The 24,627-nt window shown below is 33.0% G+C and overlaps 1 long non-coding RNA gene across 1 annotated transcript; it reads left to right on the forward strand.

Moving 5' to 3' along the window:
• The first annotated feature begins 4,871 nt into the window (after positions 1-4,871).
• On the forward strand, positions 4,872-6,251 carry LOC143239205 (uncharacterized). The gene is made up of 2 exons (XR_013021058.1): positions 4,872-5,036; positions 5,336-6,251. It is a non-coding gene; the product is annotated as an uncharacterized LOC143239205 (long non-coding RNA).
• Positions 6,252-24,627: the final 18,376 nt, after the last annotated feature.

A 24,627-nucleotide genomic window follows, 5' to 3' on the forward strand; every position in this document is an offset into this window, starting at 1 on the left:
AAAAAATTTATATTTTCAGTTTGTATATGGAAATTTCACTAGTTGTCCCAATTTCTGGCTTCCAACACCAGCACCATCATATGCAAAAAGAAAGCAGTACTTGCAGAAAGCACCCTTTGCATGTTGACTGAAGAGTAGCCATCTCCACTGTGAAAGCCAACGATGTTGAAAACGCAGCTTTCTTGGACCACACTGGGGGAAAATGTAATCACTCCCTGGCTTCCAGGCATTCTCAAAGAGGCATATTTTGGTTTCAGCGTTTATCTAAAAGAGACAGAAAGACATAGTTCTAATTAAGTTACTTTGCTCATAGGAAAGTTTGTTATGAGAGTACAATAACTTCGAAGAGAAAGGCTTAGAGTTGTACTTTACAGAGCAAACCTAACATCCTATGGCTGTTGGCCTACAATCACTAGCAGCAATGACTATTCAGTCTAAAACTCATCAGAGTGTTTGCATGATTGTTAATACAAAATAATATAATGAGGAGTCGACTTACCTGTTTACCAATGCTGAACTGACATCATCTCAGATATGTAATTTCCAATGTACCAGACTGAACCTGAAATGGTAGTGGTAGCACTGGTAGAAGGCCACGGTGATGACTCTGACAATTCTGATTCAACCTGATTGGCTGCAGCAGATTGATCAGGTTCAGCCTCATGAATGTGTTTAAAGAACCCATGCAGTGTCTTTTGCTTTTTCAGGCTTGACATAGTGAATGATTGTATATTGCAACTTCTGTTTGTCAACGTCACATTCACAGTACCATTGGCGCCATCTATAGTAAATGATTCACTATAGATGGCGCCAATGGTACAAGGTTAGTGCCATGGTGCTGCCAACCTGTCACGGTGCCATCCACTGTTTATTTGTGAAGTTAATTCTTGAAATCCAGAAAATTTGAATATACACTGTCCATGATATTTGAATACAGATTATAGACACTATACATATATTTTACACTCTCCCGAGTGACTCTATATTTTATATATTGATGACAGGACTGTAGGCCTACTTTGCTGGGCCTAATAGCTTTAAGTTATATATTATATATATAGGCCTATATGTTTATGTATGATTAAAAAATAAGACAAACACCTCAGTGTGTCATTCTGATATCTGTCAAAAAGGTGGTCTCAAAATGCATAATTCAGGCTTTTCTTTTATGTTTTTATTAAAACATTTCCCGGGGGTCATGTCTCCGCACATCCCTAGCATGGCTTCGCGCCTGCAGTGCTTGCATCAAGCACTCAAACTAAATCCCCTCTAATGGTCATTTCTGGCTACGCTCCCTGGGCCCTAGGGCTGAACCCCCTTTAGCTCCTACCTAAACACGCCACTGCTTTTCATGACTTCTAACGTTTATGTAATAGATGTAATTTTGCCTATAAATTACACCGTCAACATTCCAAATACTACGCACGCAAGTTCTTTGAATTCTGTGCATGCGCCATTATTGTAAACTGTACGATCTGACGAAGAGTGCTAGCTAGAAACGTCATCCTTCTTTCAATAACAATACATATATATAATTGGCGACTTTTCAACCTGTTACTTTATTTTAATATATTTTTGTCAGTTATGCAGTTTTAATTATATTTGTCTTGCAAAGGGATCGCACCAATAGATAAGTCTATTCGTAGTCCTCACAATCGTTTACAACAGAATTAAACCTTCTCTAACAATTTAGACTACTTAAACGTCTTGATCTAAATTGTGATCTTAGACTTCGAATCTTTGGATGTATTTATTATGGTGTGCTTGCTTAGCATTCTTGCTTTGGTCTTTTTCCGACTGTTGATTGTTTGTTTATTTTTGAATTTCGCGCAAAGCTACAAGAGGTCTAACTGCGCTAGCTGTCCCTAAATAGCACTGTAAGACTAGAGGGAAAGCAGCTAGTCATCACCACCTACCGCCAACTCTTGGGCTACTCTTTTATCAACGAGTAGTGGGATTGACTGTCACTATATAACGCCCACATGACTGAAAGGGCGAGCATTTTTAGTGTGACAAGAATTCGAACACGCGACCTTCAAATTACGAGTCAAGTGTCTCGTGGCCATACCGATTGTTGAAAGTTGAACGTTTTTCTGTAAAACTGAATATGTTTTTTTGTTTTTTTTCCTCTTTGGTAAAAACTGTGTTTGCTGACCTATCATTTGCTTCTTCCCTCTGGCTGGTGTTTATGTTTGCTTTTAACAAACAGTGTTTCACACATGTATAGTTAAACCTATACATGTAAAAGGACAGTCGCAACAACAACTTCATTTCAGTTAAACTGAACGGCAAACTACATTTTGTTTGTTAGAAAAGAAAACATTAAGAAAAAAAACATAATAAAATGTCAGCTAACTTTGAGGTAATTCAATGAACATAAAACTACCAGATGTTGTTCTCATTAATGCTGAGTCTAACACAAAAGCTATCTCTGATTGAATAGTGAGTATTTTTCTTATAACAAAGCCACATCGGGCTATCTGCTGAGCCCACCGAGGGGAATTGAATCCCTGATTTTAGTGTTGTAAATCAGTAGACTTACCGCTGTACTAGTGGGAGGCCTTGAATGGTGAGACTTGGCAGTCACTGTTAACACGCATTCACAGCCACAAAATGCAGAACATGTTTCTACAACCAAGGAACGGCGAACATAAATTAATACTCGCTAAAACAAGTTCAAAACACAACATCTTACAGCATACACAAATATTATACATTATATAGATAAGGAACTAAAACCTTCCATTTCAGCCTCCCAGCGTTTAAAGTATTTTCTAGTAAAAATAATCTTTGTTACAAACTTTAAATGTAAATAATCTGTAAATGTAGTTTTAAAAATTAAACTTTTATTCAAGCTTAAAGTTTTCTCAACTATATATGATTTTAAATATACGTATTTAAAGTATTTAACATTTTTCTCCCATTACCCCTTTAATAATATCGTAGTTATACTAATGTTATGACCAAAATCCAGCCACCACTACCTTGTTTACCAATAAATAACGGGAGTGACTATCACGTTATAACATGGTTGATTGATACGTTAAAATAACAATAAATAAATAAACTAGGTTGATAAAATAACGCTCGACTTAACTTTCTGTGGCATTTCTCAAAATTATATTTAGACAAAATGACTAAAAAGTATAAAACTAAAAGTGACTCAAACTTATAATTATCACAACCTGTTTTTAGTAAAAGTTTTAGATACTGGAGTGACATAACTGAGATGTTTTAATGAATAAGCTAATTTGAAAATACCAGTACGAAAATGTTTCAGTTTGAAGTAATTTGTAGTATCTGAAATAAAACCTAAGTGATTTTATTACAGAGAAGTACACTTGAAAGTGAGAAAAACGGTTTAGATGCATTATCTCATATTGATGCATTATTTAATCTTGAGGGTACCCAATTGATAATAAATTATTTCTTGACATTTTCTAACTGTATAAATTTAAAACATGATTTTTTTTCTAGTCTGAACTGTTTCCATTAATACAAGTGTTATTTTAACTCTTTGGTGTGATCCATATTGTCCGACATGGCCAGGTAGTTAAAGCACTCGACTCGTAATCCCACAGTTGCGGGTTCGAATACCCGCCACACCAAACATGCTAGCCCTTTCAGCCGTGGGGGCGTTATAATGTTACGCCCAATCCCACTATTTGTTTGTAAAAGAGTAGCCCAAGATTTGACGGTGGATGGTGATGACTAGCTGCCTTCCCTCTAGTCTTACACTACTAAATTAGGGACGGCTAGCGCAGATAGCCCTCGAGTAGCTTTGTTCGAATATTTAAAATAAACAAACAAAATATTTAAAAATTAATAAAACTGAAAATTTACCTTCTAAAATTAGAATAAATACACATTTTATTTCAAGTTTAAATAATAGAATGATATTGAACAAACAACTAAATTGCCCTTAAAGTGTCAGATTCTGTAATATACATATACTTATTATGGGTAACAATTAGATAAACTTGTTATTTTACTAAATGTCACTGGCGCAGATAGCCCTCGTGTAGCTTTGCACGAAATTCAAAACAAACCAAACCAAACCAACCTGATCTATATAATTAACGTACGTTTCATCCAAAAGTTTTTATTAGTATATATCAAAAAATAAATAAAATGCGGACACAAGAAAGTAGGATTTGAACTTATTAATAAATCTTCAATCATTGTTTAAGTTTCAGAAATATGTGTACTTTAGAGCATATATGAAGGAAATAGTAGAAATACAAATAATATATTAGTCAGCGGTAAAAATCGGCAATCGTTGGATGTTTTGAAATGTTTTTGTTTTCCTTATTTATTTGGTTTCTAACTCAGTCAACAGATAACACAGCAAACTAATGAGCGCATGCTCTAACTGTGAAGTACTTAACTGTATAAGTTTCTTTAAATAACTTTTAATAAAAGATGTAATTATTGTGCTTCTAAACTATCGTAATAAAATAAAATTTAAGTTACCGTAAGATCTCTTGTTCTGATCTAAGAATAATTCCCACAACTTGGAGCAATTTTCCCTACAAATGTATATCAGACTGTGAGAAACTGTAGGTAATTTCTTGTGTGTGGGGTAGATTTGCGCCCTCATCTGAATTCGCAGCAAAGCTTGTTGGGATTTATTTACTTTTTATTATCTTGTAGTTTATATATTCATGAAATGGGTAAATTTTCTAGTCGGAGTAAGGTGAAATGCGAATTTTACGGTGTTGTAAGATTAAAGTATTCAATATGTATTGTTTCATAACATAAAATATTTGAAAGGTAATTGCTTCCGTGAGTGAATATTGAAGTTTCTAAATGAATTAAACGTATAGTATTTTAAGTTATTATTGTTTCGTAAAGGTAAGTGTAAGATTTACGTTTCACTGTTGCAGTAATTCTAGCGCTGTTTGTAGTGTTACTTAAGTTACGGTGATAGGGTTACCTGGCGTTTGTCCTATTGTCTAATTTTGAATTGTCCACGAATGTTTACTGTCTAAACAACGAGGCTTGTTTCTGGAGCGCAGTTTCATTGTACAATGTTGGTAATGTTTTGTTTATCTCGTTCTGTATTTATGTTGTTGTTGTTTTTATAACGCTTCCAGCTGGTTTAAACGTTATTATTATCATCAGGAAAGTTAGTAACAATTTTGTAATATAAGATTACCAATTACAATTTATGATAATTTTAACGTTACAGATTTAATATTAAACAGTATACTCAGTGACAGTGAAAATAATATTGTGATTCTTAGGTGATTTAACATTAAAGCATATAATCGGCAAATTAAAATTGAGAGGCTTACGTTTATGATTTATAGTTATTCTTAAATTTTAATTTTAGGCCTATCGTCTTGAACTTGCCATGTCTAATACCGATTATCTTGTGCGTATAAAAGAAGAGCCAAGTACTTCGAGGTCATCTGTATGTTTTGTGTGTGGTAAAGATGGAGTTGAGCATAGCCTTTATTCTAAACCAAGACAACAAGGACCTTTTTTTCCATTTCTTGAACACCATCCCCCTCCTCAAGGAGCCAATCCAGTTGGACCTGATGGTATTGTGTCTGCTTATTTGTTGTGTTATTCTTTTTGACATAGCAGTGGGAAGCCTATGAAACAAAGAGAATTTCAAATAGTAGAAGAATGTATTGGCTTAAAAGATTTGATAATGAACCATTTGCTGGTTTGGAACAAGACAAGCATGTAGAATATGCTGTAAACATTTTTGACCTTGGCTCAAAACCCCACCCACAAATAGTTTGAAACTTGATCTTGCAGAACAGTTACCCAATATTATGTCTAATGTGACAGACAGTGTAACTGACAATAAAGTAAAACGATTTGAAATAGATCACGGAATTATCTCGGAAGATAACAAAGCACTTGATCTCAGTGTCTCGGTTCAATCTTCCAGAAACTCTTAAGTCAGACTGTCAGCAGAAAATAGTAATGTTAATGTGTGTTTTGTCTGTGGAGATTGTTGTTCTAAGGGTAGTTTAATTGACATTTTTACTAAACCTATTTCAAATTGCCCATTTTTTCCTAGCTTAGCACAACATAGAGCACCCTTGGGTGCAAAACCAGTAGATTCATCAGGAAAAATTGAAGTATTTAAAGTTTGTCACCAACACTTACTTCAACAGTGGGACTTGTATCAACGTTATAATGTTAATCATACTGAACAAAATCTTAAAGTAAAGGAAGCTACATTTTCTGGTAGTCATGCTGTTTCACAGAAACCTGTTACTTCAAGAAATTCCTCTAATTTTTCTATGGACCAGCAAGAATTTACTTGCTTTCTTTGTGGTTTTCGTAATATATCAGAAGAGATTCAAGTTGTATTCTCATGTCCAACCAATAACAAAGAACCATATTTCACATTTCTTAGGAAGATCAGACCTGCTCTTGGTGCTTCTCCATTATCAAGTGATGGAGCAGCTCTTATTTGTTCCTGTTGTTACAGAAAGCTGTACTGTCAGTTTCAAGGCTATGAAAGGTCCAGAGTTCCAGAAGAGAAACGACTGTACAAGATTACGAGTGATGCTCCAGTCGAGTTGACTAGTGTTTTAAAACTTCATTTAACAGGAGCTTTTAAACCTGTTTCTATACCTTTTGTCTCAGGTTGTTATTTTTGTGGCAAATCTATGCAAGCAGATAAACTAATATTTCTGAACACTAATCCTCAAAATGGAGCAATGTTTTTTTCATTTATTAAAGATTTGCCCAGACCAATTACAGCAAAACCTCTTGACTCTGAAGGGAGAATTCTTGTGTGTGTTGAATGCCAAACTTTAATGAAAACCCAGTGGGAAACATTTGAAGCTGTTAGAATGCCAAATGAAAAAAGACAATATAAAATACCTTTTACAAAAACTGTAAAACTTGAAAGTTCATTAACATCATGTGGTTCACTTCATGATGCTTCACCACAGGTCTCTGTTCCCCAAGTTCAGATTTCTCACTTGGATAAGCATGCCTGCAATAGAAATGCAAACTCAACCCAAAATGAAGTGTTGCTAACTACATTTAATCCTGTATCCACAACTCGCACACTACCACAGTTAACATATCAAGATGCAGGTTTTGGACCAAGTACCAGCTCTTTCATAAATAAGTCAAAATTCAAGTTAGAGGATGCAGCAACATCAGATAAAACTCAACTGAGCAGAAGAATTGCTGACCCTTTAGAAGGTGGTTTTACTAAACATCCCCTGCACTTTGCTGCAGTGTGTTTTGTATGTGGAGAATATTCTTCAGCAACTCAAACCTATTCATTATGGGCACATCCAAACCAAGAAGAAACAGCTTTTTTCCTGTTTCTGTTCAAGCATATGTCTCCTAATGGAAGTGAGCCTCTTAAAGAAGATAGCAGCTGTTTTGTGTGTACTTTTTGTTACCACTCGTTGACAGCTCAGTGGATTGCTTATGAAACTTCACCTTATCCTGAAGATAGCAACCCCTGGCAACGTCAGTACAATACTTACCATTACGTGTGTTTTATATGTGGAATCACAACTTACAGGAACCACACACGCTCCATATCTGTGGAAGATTTCCCTTTTCTCATCGAGCATCCCAGACCAGCTGGTTCTCTAGCAATAAATAGAGGGGAGAGTGTTATCACCTGTCTGACATGCTTTGAGTCTTTAATGTTCCAGTGGAAAGACTTTGAACGCATGAAGGTCCCTGTTGAGCTTGGAAGTATAATTGGATTGTTCTTCCTCCACCACCCGATGATGATATCTTCCAAGCTAATCAAGAGACAGTAAGTTTTTCTGTATTAAAGATTAGAATATAATGTAGATTTAAGTGTTTTTACCAGACTGATTTTGGTGTAGATGTGGATGACCATAGTTGAATAGCCTTTTGTTAATATTAGTAAGAATAAGTTAGTGGAATGTTGTTTGGTTCATTGATGATATCCAGCAGTCACCAAAGCAACAAAATCTTTTTTTTAGAAGCAAGGTTTAACTAGAAAAGACTGGAATGAAGTAGAAATGTTTCTTCAACAGTGTTTGCCTGCTAATTTGAAGATAATCTTTTTGAACTATCATCGTATGTCATCACAGTGCTTGACCTAGGCTAGTAAGTTCAAAATGTTACCTATAACTTAACAGGCAAATACAGCTCATAAATATGATAAATCCAGCCAACTGAAATATCAAATGTCATGTTGATAATTAAGTTCCAATCAGAGAAAGTTACTGACTTTGAGCAAAACAAAAAGTTATCCTGGTAAGGATATAGCTTAAATGCTTAAAACAACCAAAACTAATTGCACATACCTGCTATTAAGCAAACCATTTCCAAATTTATTACTCTAACATAAAAAGTCATTTTTGCAGCATGATCTGTTGCTAGGCTTTCATAGCTTGAACCTATTACTATGTAAATTAAAGCTTATACTTCCAACCATTTCATTCCATCTTTAAGCAGCTTACCATAACATCATTAAATCTATAATAATTTTAATTACATAAATCATGCTCTACATATATCTAATCCTCCTATGTCCTTGTGGAAACAAGTCCACAATTTGGAGTCTCTCTTTTTGATAGGTTTTTCCTCCCTTTTCTTAAGAGACCAAAGTTCTAAGTGAAGTGTCAACAGAGCTTTAACCATTTTGCTGTTAAATTTATAAATACTGCTCATTTTGTTTGTTTTTATGTCACAAGGAAATTACAGGGATTTGGATCTCGATTCACTCGGTGCCTAGGACACCAAATTTTACCATTATGGCTTTTTCTATTTTTTATATTGTGTATTCTGCTGCTGAAAATTAGATTTGTAGGAAGATGTGCAAATTCTTGGAAATTCAGAACTGCAGGTATTTGTCATGTACCAGTCAATGATAAATGTGCATCAGATCAAAACTATATATATTTAATTCACAAATCTTTAGTAATTCTCATGGAAACAAACATTTAAATTAATGCAAAACTATTATTACTTTTATCTACAGTTTGATTTTAAACTCTAGAAAGGATATACAAGTTGATAAGAAATACAAAAGTTTTAAATTGTTAAATATGTATGTTAAATGCCACTTTAGTTACATGGCAGAAATAAGGTAAACCATGATTTCTTTTATTAGTTTATTAGGTTCACATGAAAAACTTGGATGCAAAATATGGTATAATCTATTCCCAACAACATATATCTGCCAACAGAATTATAATAATTGTACTTGCTGTTAAAAATTACATTCTAGTTTTTTGTGGAATGCAGAATGAATGTGTAGATTTTTTATTTTGGTCCTTGGGCAGGTGTTTTGTTTTTTCTTCAAATTATAAACTCCTTCATTAAGGCATATCTCTAGAAATCATATCTGGCATTAGCACACAGGTAAGAAACTTATCTTTGGAAGAATAAAGCTAAATATTTTAGGGTGATTAAATTGTTTGTGTATATGTACAGTACTCTACAATTTGTAAATTATGTTTACATGCATACTACAATATAAGATAATATAATAGTATGAATACATGGGCATTGTTATTATTACTGATTAAAATTTTTACAAGGACAGTATCTTTTATTTTTATTGTAATTATCCAGAACAAGTATCATTTATATATTGGAAACACCAAAAAGCAGTACATAATTGTGGTAATTTTCAAAAACTAACTTTTTTCCTCTTGTAATTATCAAAAAACCAGTACCTTTCTTTCTGTTTGAGATATCAAAAACTAGTGCATAACCTTCTGTTGGAACTGTCAAGATCCTTTCTTTCTTTTGGAGTTATTTGAAAGTTGTGAAAGGCATTTTCTCATGAGTAAGCCTGATCAGAAACCCTCAAATCATATTAAAACTCTGATGTTCTATCTACAGAGCTATACATACAGGAGTTTTTTTAGCCCAAGCTGACAACTCTGTACCTTACTTATTATACCATATTTAAATACTAATGTAAAGCTACTTTGTGTTCAATAATCATGATAAATTAATTACCACTCTACTTCCCTTTTCATGATATATCAAAAAAGGAAGATATCTTCATGTTTGGAGGTGACATTTGTTCTCTTTGCAACATTTTAAATTACCAAGTATTTTTGTGTACAGATGTATAGATTTTAAATACTCTAAATAAGACTACATGTATGTGGGGATTGATTTGGTTTAGGGTGGTTATATTTCAAACACTAACCATCTTTGTGGACACAATCTTTTTTTCTTTTTTTTCCTGTTTAAATTAATTTATTTCTATTAATGTTAAGCTGTACAGAAAAGTTTACAGTGGCAGCCTGGTGACTATATAATTGTTGCAATATATTATGTGGAGATGTTTTATTTCTTTAACATTCCTCTGTTAATACAAATTATAACTCAACATTTTTAATAAGCAGTCTTTGAACAGTGCAGTTGGCTAGTGGAATGTCTCTTCTGCTGGTAGATTTCTCTAGCACTAGCTCAGCTAACCACTTCCTGGAAAAGTTAAAGTAAACCCCTGCTTAAAAGTTAAAAATTTAAAGAAAACAAGAAAGAGTATAGTCAAGACAGATGTTTTTTGTTTTTGTTGAAAAGACAATTGGTTTGTGGAATGAGTTGCTATCAGTAGTAGTATTGGTTAGCACTTTACATATACATACATATAATTTAAGGGCAACATACGACTTGTTGGTTCATCTAGGCCATCAGATCTGCTAAACTCTAAGGTAAAAGTAAAACACTCAAAGCTAGTCTTTATCACTTTTCAAACCTTCCCTTAAACACCTGTAAATTAACTGCATTTACATCTGAAGGCAACTCCCTTTTAAAGGCCAACAACCCTGTTAGAAGAATAAAACTTTATTAGCTGAACATCACTCCTATTTTGCCAAAATATGTTTTATATTCCCTGGTCTCACCATTTTAATTATCAAATATGGAAAAAGATGATGCATCAACACTTAATTCTGTTTACAATCTTGAACACTTGAATCAGATCTCCTCTAAATTGTCTTTCCTCAAAAGAAACTTTCAGTGATTTTAACCTGTCCTCATAGGACAACAGTTTCATCTAAGGTATCATCATACTAGTCCTTCTTTGAACCTTTTCCGGTAATTCAATGTCCTCTCTATATTAAGGAACTTTAAACTAAACATTACTCCAGATGTGATCTCACTTATGACCTGCACAATGGCATTATAACATCTTTTGGCATGTATTCAATATTTCTGTAGGTAAAGCATGATATCCTATTTTCCCTATCACTAGCGACAGTATACTACTTGGATTGCTTGAGAGACTGGACAATCTAAACATCAAGATCTTTTTCTGCTGCAACACAGTTGAGGCTATTCCCAACAAAATTATATACACTGATAATTCAGATTGTCAAAGCCCAAATACATTACCTTGCATTTATTATAATTAAAAGCCACCTGCTATCTATTCACTCAACTTATCAAATAAACCAAATCATTTTCTAAAGCAACAGCAGTATTCTTCTTATAGCCAGTAGCACACCTTATTGAAGCTAAACACCACTTTGATCAGGGAAAAAAAAATAGCAAATTCTTGCATATCTGTGAAAAAAAGTAAAAAAATATTAATAGCCTGGAAGTTTTAGAAATATATAGAAGTATCAAAAACATATCCAGAAAAAGTTATAAATAACCAACTTCAGCTCCTCACCACTTGTCTCAAGGTGAATTTGAAGGCTATTTCCTGTTCTTTGGTTAAAAATATATAAACCTGTTTACAAACCTTTTCAGTCTGAACCTGATGGTGAAATTATGGTCATTAATGAATGGAGTATTTGTGAAACATAGTTTTGTTTTTTTTCTCCTCAGTTCTTTAAGGCAGGGGGGCCCAGCATGCCAGGTGGTTAAAGCACTCAACTCGTAATCTGAGGGTCATGGGTTTGAATCCACGTCACACCAAACGTGCTCGCCCCTTTCAGCCATGGGGCATTATAAGTAACAGTTAATCTCACTATTTGTTGATAAAAGAGTAGTCTAAGAATTAGCAGTGGGTGGTGATGATTAGTTGCCTTTCCTCTAGTCTTATACTGCTAAATTATGGATGGGTAGCACAAATAGCCCTTGTGTAGCTTTGTGTGAAATTTAAACAAACCTTTAAGGCCATATGTTCCCTTAATAAACCATGCTGATTTTCTTCAACAAAATTGTAAACTCTATTAAATGACTTTGCAAGTAATCTCTTATCAAATTTGAAACAAATGTTCCTACTACTGATATAAGAATAATAGGTCTTTAATTACAGGGACAGTTTTCACTTCCTTTGAAAAGAGGAGTAATATTAGCTAACTTCTAATCTTTTGACACCTTCCTACTTTACGAGGAGTTAGAAAATAAAATAGTTCCACATGGTTTGCATAACCAATCCTTAAGCTCCTTCAACACCCTTGGGCAAATATTATTTGGCTCAGGTGATTTATTCTTTAAACTTCTCAATTTGTTGTGTTTTGTTTTTCACAACCTCAGAATTAATGTGATCATCTTGTTCATTTTTGTTTTCATCTAAAAGTTGTTCAGGATAAGGAACACTGCTTAAATCTTCATCAATGAAATTTGAAGAAAAAATATAATCCAGGAACATAGCCATCCCATAACCATTGTTATCTTTCTGGTATTAGCCCTCATGGGTCCTATTCTTATTTTGACATTTTGTTTATCTTTAATGTATTTAAAGAAATCTATGCTATTAATTTTCAAGTTTTCACCCAACCTTTTTTTTCCATAGTTTTTTTCATAATTTTCCATTTGACAACAACTCTCTTGATCTTTTTTTTTAATTCTCTGAATCTCCCATTGTTCCAGTAAATTTAAGTTTCTTATTTTATCTTTTATAAAATTTACAAGTCATTCTGATTTGTTGATTGCAGCTCCATTTTTTTTATGAGAACATTCATATATTGAATATTTAATAATTTTTTAATTATTAAATCAGCATCTCCAATTAATTTATTTTTCCCCTATTCATAGCAGACAACTTTTGTCTAATCCCTTCAAAGTGTTTGAGAGAGCAGTTGATACCCAATAGTGTATAAGGCTTTGAAGGGTCAAGTGGTCTGTTTTTGTTTGTACATTATGTACTTAAACATACTGGATTTTATGTCATGAAGGAACCTTCAACACCAATAATAGCAATGTACATTAGAACTGCCATTCCTGGTGCTACTGAAAAACTAAGATTAATAGGCACAAACAAATATTTTCATTTCTCAACCAGATATTATTTTGCAGAATAATAGTATTAATTTGAATTTAAATAGTCATTCTGGTAGTACAGGAATCATGATGTACAAGACATCTGTGAAAGTTGAGCTGCTTTACTAGTCCAGTCAACAAATAGCTAGAGCTTAGCAGTACTTAAGTTATAAGGGGAATTTCTCTTGTAAGCAAAAAGAATAAATGTGAAAATGTGTGATGACGAGAAACCCCTTGAAATAAAAATGTATCTCAGGACGGCTGGTATGGGTATTAACACTTTAAAATAAAGTACAGAACGGCATTTATGTTAACCTGAAGATGACCTAGGAAAATTGAAACATTGTTCTGTACTTTATTTTAATTACAGTTTTGATATCCATATCAGCTGTCTTGAGAATACTGTTTTCTGTGTTTACTATTAATTTTTGTATTGTGTAATAATTTCCAGTAACACTTTGTTTTTACAGTTTACTGTAAATGTTTGATAGTCATCAGTTTCCAATAACAGTTTTGTATGATAATAACCAATTTTCCATTAGCATGTTTTCCTGGTCTAATATTAAAATTTATCAGTCATAACACAATCTAAGTCATGCAGACATTTTATAGAATAGGAATGGAAAAACAGTTGATTAATTCAGCAACCTACTGCTATGTAACATTTCTTTTGTGCTACACTTGGGCAAAATTCATGGTATGGTAAATATAAAAAAAAAACTTGCAGATGTTTATGTACCTAAACAATCAAGGCACACCATTTTCAAATTTATTTGAAATTGTCAGTTCTGAGAGAAAATTGTGTTTGGACTGTCTAGCTTTTGAGTTAGCTCAGTCATTGAAATAATTTATTGTTTGAGTTTTTATCTGAAATAAGAAATGAAACAAGAATAATGAGGAGTCTATAACATCACATGTTGAGAAACCTTTGTTACCATTATACTATAGATCAGGTTCCATTTTCCAAGGTAATTTTCCATATAAACCTTAATAAAAGATTCTCTTTCTCTCTCTCTTGTTTTCCTTATGTCAACTTAATACGAAATTTTTCTGATCTTTTTAAAAACCTCTTCCTCTTGTAGCTGAAATTTAAATAATGTGTATTTGAAGTATCAGGAATGTCTATAATGTCCACAATGTTTAAAAACTTTCACTTCCTATTAATGTTCTCTATTAATCTTTAATAGCTTTTCAACTTTTCTTTATGTCTACATGTAATGTATATGCAATTACATGTATACTAGTAAACTTACTGTAAATGAATAAAATGCACTTTTGGTTGTATTTGTCAGCATATAGTAATGTAGACCTTGGAGAGTGTCTCTATAGTAAATAGGAAGTATCTACAGAGATTTTACAATGAGTCAAATATATAATTTTTAACTTTAGATAAAAATCCATCTTCATGGTGAACCTGTTCTTTGTTTTTCTCAAGGAACATTTAATCAATGAACCATACAGATTACCACTCACTATATGTCTATCCAAATAAAATATAAAAGGCTGCAAAATAAATCATGTGAATACATCATTAGTCAAATCCTTACATAACTTTATTCTGAAGATAACTGAACAAAACAGTACCAACCAAAAAATTAAAGTACATTGTATATTATTGGTCCTTGAAGCTTTTAATCAGTTACTCTAATATTCAGTTTAATATTTTTAACTTATTATGTATTACAAGAGATGATCCAAAGACAGTCTATCCAAATCATTGTCAGTTAAACATCTGAATCGTTTATATTCCAGGAAAAAAAAAACAACTTAGAAAATCTGTCCAAATTATAGTCAGTTAAACATATGAATATTTTGTATTCCAAGAAACTAACAAAATCTGTGGAGATCCTTGACAGATAAGCATCTGAATCAATTTTATTCCAAAAACACCCCTTGTTCCAAATAAGTTAAAATCTCTTTGTTCTTTTGTTATTAATTTACTCAAAAAGATAAACATTTTAAAATTTATTTATAAAAACTATTCATTGTGCACAGTGCTAAAACGTTGTTAATAGTGATTAGCTACCTTTTGAAATATATATCACATTGAGGTATTTGTAAATGTATAGTATTAAGGCATTTATATATGCAGAATAAATTTCAGTTCTGCGTGCGTTATAAAAGTTAAATTCTTGTGTTTGTAAATCTGTCATTCACAAACTACAAAAATGAACTGATTTTTCGTTGAAAAGTTATTCTATTATGAAAGATGTAGTTTAATTTTGAGACATTTTCGTGTTTGTATTTACAAAAAAAAAAGTTTGAATATAATTTCATTTCATAAATTGATGTCCTGTAATAAACTGTTATTTTGTGTAACGAATAGTGAATTGAAAGTATTTAATATACTAGTTTTGAAATGTGTGTTGATCAGATAAAAAGGTTATTGCACGTGACCGTGGAAGTGTCCCACATGGTCGAGGTTTGAAAATATTCCATGACGTCATTTAGGAATTGCGAATTTTCCGTGAGCTGTACTATGGTGTGAGGTAGAAATAAATATATTGTAGATAGTGAAAATATATTTAAAAAGCCCTGAAACAAAGTAAAATTAGGCTTAACAAAGCAATGTACAATATAGCAATATAAAAATACCACGAGTGGGTAAATGCTGAAATTACATATGCATTGCGTATACAGTTAATTTTCACTCGGGAGCAAAGAACTGTATTTAATATATAGTGATGAAAACATGCATGTGACTTTATGATAGGCACTACATGATGTAACCACGTGTCGGCAGTACATATATTTATTTATTTATTTATTCAGACTTACTTTTTTTGCTGAACATACTGTTGTATTGTATCGTGGCTATATATTTTTTCATGGAAATATTTATGTAGTAAATAATTATTTTAAGATGGGAAGTAAAACTGTCTTAAGTATCAATCATATGAAATACTGTATTTAATGATTTTATGTGACCAATATAATTATAATTTGACCAACGCTTTTTTTTTTACATATTCTCACGGACAATGTTTTATATTGTGTAAGTTATGGAATTTTAACTGGATTTTTTAGTATTTTCAGGTAACTGAAAATAGAAGTTTGACAAATCGCACTTTGTAAGTTTCAAAGTTCAGCAAAATCTTGCTGAAATAGTAACTTTCCCGGGAGTTGAAATATTTCAAATTAATCATAATTTCAGTTGTTTATTATACGATATGGAATTTTTCTTAATTTTAAAATCACGCAACATATCAGTGTTTTAGTTTTAAGGCATAAAAGCTGTTTTAATATCGATTATTTTTATAGTCAACATAATATGTCTGTTTTTGTTTTATTTTTTATAGATGTAAGGTCATTAAAATGTCTTAGTTGAAGTCGTTCGTTTATTCATTGTGTATATATACTGTTATGCGTGTTCAAAATACTTTATTAATCTGGTGAAATGCCACGCGTTATCATTATTTCATGTTAATGTTTTGGTATAGTAGACGTAAAAAAACAGCATCGTTGATAAAGTAGACAAACATACTTTAGATAACTAAGAAACTCGCGAAGTCTGACTTACTACAATCTTAAAATCACCCTAAAACACACACGTCTGTCCCAATGTCACTCGATTTTGGTTATATTTAACGTTCCAGGTATCTCATGACTGACTTGTGAAACTCAGTCAAAATCGGTTTAATAGTAATATTTTATAGAATAACACAACGTACACAATGATACGTTTGTTTGTTCAGTTTTGTGTAAAGCTGCCCAAGGGCTATCTATGCTAGCCGCCCCTAATTTAGCAGTGATAAGACTAGAGGGAAAGTAGCTAGTCCGCACAACACCTCAAAAGCTCTTGGCCTACATTTTTCTTTTTTTTTAAATTTTAGACTCGCATGTTAAGAATTAAGAGCGCTAACCACCAGACCATGCCAGCGGTATGAACAACATGCAAACTGTACAACAGTATGAACAACACACCAAAATAATGAGTGGTAAAGCCAAGGTTGTCGTAGTTATTAGCGTGCGCGAACTATTTGTTAGGATTCCTGGTTTACATCCCAATTCTAAAGAACATATTCCACATTGTATGATAATGGAGAATACTATCTGACGATCATACAAGAGTCCGATATTTGGCGTTGGGTGCTGTTGACTAGCTGTCTTCCCTTCAGTTTGTTATCTTCAAATCGAGGAAGTCTATGTGCCGATAGTTGTTTCTATTTTCACGTAGAATTATGGAACAAACACGAGAATGACGCACAAGTACTAAACGTCCATAACTTGGAGAATTTTGTCCATACTGTGATGATAAATGCTCGTTATTTAAGCATTGGCCTTTAAGTCCATCAGTTACGAAGGATTAAGACACATGATTTCACGTGTCCACCGATGAGAGTAGTGACCTCGGATAACCTTTCCCTGCTCATCTTTTGTGTTCTGTGCCCAAGAAATCTGAGAACTCGAGAGATGTACTTACAGATATCACAGTTGAAGGAGCACAGAGTGACCTTACAGTTGTAAATGTGAACGCATTATAAATTTAAAAATACAGTGCTCACTTCAGTATAGTAGAGCCTGCTTAACAATATTAGAAGAAAAACTATCGAAAGTGCCCATCACATGGTGCATCTTGAGTTGAATATAAACAAAGAATATGTATATAATTTATGTTATGTAGGAGAAGATCATGTCTCTTGACCGTTAATCTGTACGAGTTCGATGTGACAGAAGGTGCACGTGCAACAGGGCGTGTCACACACAGCATGCCTCCCTTTTCTCCCCCTAATCATAAGTGTTAATCACCACATTACCCTATTTCACTTAAGTTAAATAGTTTACATTGGACAGGTTGATTAAAGATCAAATTATCGACTTGTGTAAATAACAAAACACATCGATAAACACGTAAAAATAATTGAGAGATTGATCAACATCGTATAAATATCATATGACGTATTGATAAACGCTATTGTATGAAAATACGTAAAGTATTAATAAATACTTGTATAAGTAGTAAAAATAAGTAAATTTTAAAATAAATTAGGAACCATTGGGTATTTTGGATAGCATTATGATCCATATAGCTAAATGAAGCAGTCTAAATCACAATACCATCCAAAGTATAGACTGAAAATTGTTTTAAAATATATCCAAGTCGTATCACTTTACTTATTACTATACTTTTTATTATGACATTTAACTTGTTTTGAATAGTTTTTACAGTAATTTTACCAATAACCAATGATACCTATTTTTCGTTAAATTTTAATTTTTTCCCTATATATTTCAGTTTTTATGTCTATGCAACGAACACGATATAAATAAACTTTCAGAAACGATATATATAAACTTGCAGAATAGCCATATCCACGATAGCTATAACTTTTACAATAATTAAAATCACAATCAGAACTATATACAATTTAATACTTAATTTGACCAGTAGATAAGTGTATAAAACTGTCGCAGTAGGGATTAAGGTTTATAAATTTTGATTAATATTTCCTTACTTTTGTAGCACGATCTCTACTGAATCTTAAAATATATATATTTATAATATTCTTGCTTGTTTCCTGTTTATGTGCCAGGTGGGTTAAGGCGTTCGACTCGTAATCCGAGAGACGCGTGTTCGCATCCCTGTCGCGCCAAACATGCTCGCCCTTTCAGCCGTAGGGGCGTTATATTGTGACGGTCAATCCCACTATTCGTTAGAAAAAGAGTAGGCCCAAGAATTGGCGGTGGGTGGTGATGACTAGCTGCCTTCCCTCTAATCTTACACTGCTAAATTAGGGACGGCTAGTTCAGATAGCCCTCATGTAGCTTTGCGCGAAATTAAAAAAAACAAACCTTTTTATGTTATTTTTATATAGAGTATATACTTTACCTATAGAAATTGTATCTATCCACCAGTTTGTAGTGCCATCTGTTGGTTTAAATCGGGTTGAAACGATATTTATGTATGTTCATGATATGCTAACTATTAATAAAAACTCTGTATATATTTATAGGAATATTAAAAGTAGATACCCACAGACCAGTCAAGTAAGCTGGATAAATCTTGTAACAATAGTCCAAACCCTCTGTCCCCAGTGGCTCAGCGATATGTCTGCGAATTTAAACGCTAAAAACCGGGTTTCGATACCCGTGGTAGGCAGAGTACAGGTAGCCCATTGTGTAGCTTTGTGCTTAATTCAAAACAAGAACAAAAACAACCAAGCCCTTTAGGGGCGAGTTTCGTTGACATGATCGGGTAGGAAGTAGACGGAACATTGGTGTACCGTAAACCTTAGCGACCTTTTTATCTTATTATTAGTATATATATATGACAGGTTTTCACTTAGGAATTCAATAGGATGGTTTTTAGGCGCATGAATTATTTGAAAACCTTGTCAGTTCCTTCTATTACTGTACTTAATAATAAATAAATGTACTTCAAAGCTCTTAAAAAATAAATATTGTTGAACACTTGTATAAATCATCTTACTATAACGGTAGTAGCGCGTATATCAGTATCTATGTATATAACCAAAACTCATGCGCTATATATTGAACGACACCACAAACAAAAATTCATAATTTGAAACTTTGGGTATTCAGAACTTAGACAATTAGAAAAATAACTGTAGTATGTGTAACAACCATTTCTGTATAATATAACACAGTTTTAAATAAAAAGTACTCGCCTTACAATGAAAACAGACATGGAATGGATAGGTGGTTAAGGCACTAGACTCGCAATCTGAGGGTTACAGGTTCGGATCCCCGTCACACCAAACGTGCTTGCTATTTCAGCCGTGATGGCGTTATAACGTTACCGTCAATCTCACTATTCGTTGGCAAAAGAGTAGTTCAAGAGTTGGCGGTGTGTGGTGATGGCTACTGCCTTCCCTTTAGTCTTCCACTGCTAAATTAGGGATAGTTAACGCACATAGCTCTCGTGTAGTTTTGCGCTAAATTAAAAAATAAGCACAACTTTCTCTCGGACTGCACGTGAATATTTGACTATATGTTTATTGATACAATTTTTAAATGTAGCATTTAAATGAGAGCATTGCAGTTTATATTAGTAAAATATATAAAAATATTAAGCTTTGTACATTGAACCTTTTTAATGAAGTTACGTATCACTAAAGAAACAATCCGAAAACGTCCCTTCCCTTGTATTATCTCCCAGAAAAAGAATACTTTTTGTTTAGAAAATGTCCACTATAATTTTTTTTAATGAGGTATTACTAGTAGAAACTGCGGCCGCATGGCGACGTTTTGTCTTGTAACTTATGTTGATAAACGTTTGTACAAATAACAATGTATTGATTAAACTGTTGTACAAATAACAAGCTATGTATTGATAAACACTATTGTATGAGTGTGCGTGAAAAATTAGTTCTGTTACGTTCAAATAATTAACTTCGTTAGAAATTGTAGAGATAGCATTAAAGAACCTAAACACGGTGTATTATGGGGGGGGGGATTCCCATGTCCACTGACTATTTGGTCCAAGATGCTTTTGCACAACATTCATAGAAATTATACATGCGTAAAGGAATATAAACATGGTGGATTTTTCAGTTTTTCGGGGGGGGGGGTAATATAGGCAGTTTTTTGCACAGTATATGATATTCAAGTAGCTTCGTGACAAAAGTCAAAATAAAAAGCGATTGTGAGAAATAAACTTACCCTTCACATTTGTAAGACCTAATGTACTGATATATTAAAAAAAACGTAATTATCGATTTATTTTTTTACACGCATCTAGCTTTTTGCCTTTATGTTAAGTGGTCTTTGTTTTGAATTGCCTCGAAGTGCGGCGTTGCATATTGTATTAAAAAGAAATGTTTATATGTATATATATATTTAGTAACATATTTTCTGCCCTTATATATATTTTTGCATAAGTATCATGGTAACCAAGGATTATCTAAGCAGTCTCGCGTTCTAAAGCACGTGATGGTATTTTACTTTCACGTGTTGTTGTAAAACAAGTTTTTCTTAAAATTTGTTTGTTTGTGTTTTGAATTTCGCGCAAAGCTACACAAAGTTATCTACGCTAGCCGTCCCTAATTTAGCAGTGTAAGACTACAGGCAAGGCAGCTAGTCATCACAACACAAACCACCGCCAATTCTTGGGCTACTTTCGTACCAACGAATAGTGGGATTTACCTTCACATTATAACGCCCCCACGTCTGAAAGGACGATCATATAAGGTGTAACGGTTTTTCAAACCCGCGACTCTCGGATTACGGGTCGAGTGCCTTACCCACCTGGCCATGCCGGGCCAGTTTTCTTAGAAGGCCGTGTTCTTGCGAAGTTGTTAAGAGATCGAGAAAATTACAATAGCCTAAGCAGCTGCCACGTAAAAGCTGGTTTGCTGTATAATATCTATATAAATATAATAGTACTGTGCTATATGTCCATATACTTACTTCGCAGGGTTTTGATGGATCTTCAAAATTGATATGGAGGCTCATCAGGTCCATGCGGAGGAATAAGTTTTCAGCTTTGCGGTTTTTACCACTACTTCGTCCCCTATAGATGGATCTTTACCAAATTTGGTAAAGGGGTTCCTTGGGTCTATGGGAAAATATTTATAAACTTCCAGTTTTGCGGTTTTTGTAACCCTTTTTTGCGTTTTTTACCACTACCTCGCCCCTGTTTACGAATATTTACTAAGTCTGGCAAGAAGGATTGTCAGGTTCATACAGAAATACAATCTAATATGCAGTTTCGCCTTTTATGTTTTGCAGTTTTATGGGCGTTTTATATTAATAAATACCTCAAAACTCGTTCCTTTAGAACGCTCAATTATTATTATTATTTGATTATATATTATTAATCTTCTTTATAATGGTTTATGATTAGATTTTAAACTACCTTATTTTTTTAACTTGTTGAATTAACATTTTTATGAGATCTGTGTGTACAATAATCAAGAAATAAAATCAACAAATAATGACTGATGTATTGTTAGGTAAGGGGTTATTTCAATTTAGACGTTTGCTGATGTATTGTTAGGAAAGGGGTTGTTTCAGTTTAGACGTTTGCTGATGTATTGTTAGGAAAGGGGTTGTTTCAGTTTAGACGTTTGCTGATGTATTGTTAGGAAAGGGGTTATTTCAATTTAGACGTTTGCTGATGTATTGTTAGGAAAGGGGTTATTTCAATTTAGACGTTTGCTGATGTATTGTTAGGAAAGGGGTTATTTCAATTTAGACGTTTGCTGATGTATTGTTAGGAAAGGGGTTGTTTCAGTTTAGACGTTTGCTGATGTATTGTTAGGAAAGGGGTTATTTCAATTTAGACGTTTGCTGATGTATTGTCAAGAAAGGAGTTTGCTCAGTTTTTCAGACGTTTGCTGATGTATTGTCAGGAAAGGGTTATTTCAATTTAGACGTTTGCTGATGTATTGTTAGGAAAGGGGTTATTTCAATTTAGACGTTTGCTGATGTATTGTTAGGAAAGGGGTTGTTTATTGTTAGGAAAGTGGTTGTTTCAGTTTAGACGTTTGCTGATGTATTGTTAGGAAAGGGGTTATTTCAATTTAGACGTTTGCTGATGTATTGTTAGGAAAGGGTTTGCTTATTTCAATTTAGACGTTTGCTGATGTATTGTTAGGAAAGGGGTTATTTCAATTTAGACGTTTGCTGATGTATTGACGTTATGTATTGTCAGGAAAGGGGTTATTTCAATTTAGACGTTTGCTGATGTATTGTCAGGAAAGGGGTTGTTTCAATTTAGACGTTTGCTGATGTATTGTCAGGAAAGGGGTTGTTTCAGTTTAGACGTTTGCTGATGTATTGTTAGGAAAGGGGTTATTTCAATTTAGACGTTTGCTGATGTATTGTTAGGAAAGGGGTTATTTCAATTTAGACGTTTGCTGATGTATTGTTAGGAAAGGGGTTATTTCAATTTAGACGTTTGCTGATGTATTGTTAGGAAAGGGGTTATTTCAATTTAGACGTTTGCTGATGTATTGTCAGGAAAGGGGTTGTTTCAGTTTAGACGTTTGCTGATGTATTGTTAGGAAAGGGGTTGTTGCAGTTTAGACGTTTGCTGATGTATTGTCAGGAAAGGGGTTATTTCAATTTAGACGTTTGCTGATGTATTGTTAGGAAAGGGGTTGTTTCAGTTTAGACGTTTGCTGATGTATTGTTAGGAAAGGGGTTGTTTCAGTTTAGACGTTTGCTGATGTATTGTTAGGAAAGGGGTTGTTGCAGTTTAGACGTTTGCTGATGTATTGTCAGGAAAGGGGTTGTTGCAGTTTAGACGTTTGCTGATGTATTGTTAGGAAAAGGGTTGTTTCAGTTCAGACACTTAATTGAAGCTTCCCTAGTTTTGAATAAAAGTAAGCTATTTCCAAGACTTGTCAGCTATTTTAAAGTTTAAAGAAGGTTATAAGAAGTGAAATAATTCAATATTTTAAATACTTTTAATAATATTGTTCTTGTAACTTTAAACAAACATCTGTTTGTATATAGTGTTGTTATTTTATTTGTATTTGCTTTAATGGAGAAAATGTTTTTAAGACCTTTTGAAATAACATACATCTTTTTAATTTTATCTTTAGAACTGATTCTGTAAAATTTATTCAGATGAAGTTGATATTTTAAAATTAATCTGTACAAAAAATATAGCATAACCTGTCTTTCTAAGCACACTCAATTAATCAAACAAAAAAACCTGAATTTTCATGTGCCTTTTCTCGAATTTCAATTGTTCGTCTATATTTTTAGAATGTTTAAAGATTAACAATACTTCTGCACCTTTAATCTTATGATATAAATAACAAAGTAATTCTTAGGCATTCCATGTGTGATATTATATTTGTTAAATAATAAAGTGCACCTCATATAGATCAATAAACCTGGCATAGCACTGTAACTACCTGGAAATTAACTTTGTTCAAATTGCACTGAAATGAAAGTTATCTGTTGAATTAAAAGTTGTGATTTATTTTATTACTTATGTAAATAAACATCAAAGGAGTAAGACTAGATAATAAACCTCTGTGAAAGAACTCTACTGCAGGAGTTTTCTTTCAGAATATTTCCTTGAGGTGGGGGTTGACTAATGCATTGTGGGTAATTTGAGGGCTAAAGGTGAAGTATATGTTTAAATATTGTTTTGTAAACCCTTAAGTTAAGTAGTACAGTTTTAAGGGTATATACCTTTCTCAAACCAAATATTATTGTCTAGAAATAAAAAACAACAACATATATTTGCCAAAATATGTATATAAAAAATGTAGGTGGAAAGTTGAGTTTAGGGGAAAGTGTTCCCCCTACACTTCAGGAAAAAATAAAATCCTGGTATTGTATTACTCCTGATGGTTTATTTAATTTCATAATGAACAATTATGATTATTTGATAGTGTTTTATCCATGTAAAAATGAAGTAAAAGAAATATGAACAAAGTTTTGACAAGAATTTTCACCTCTTACTCAACATTCAAATGATATTAAAACCACCCATCTTGTGAATAATTTGACTGATTATATACGAACATTTAGTTCATAGGTTGTAAGTTACTTGTTTAC

The sequence above is a fragment of the Tachypleus tridentatus genome, chromosome 13, assembly GCF_004210375.1.
Source record: "Tachypleus tridentatus isolate NWPU-2018 chromosome 13, ASM421037v1, whole genome shotgun sequence".
In the NCBI taxonomy this organism is placed as follows: Eukaryota; Metazoa; Arthropoda; class Merostomata; order Xiphosura; family Limulidae; genus Tachypleus; species Tachypleus tridentatus.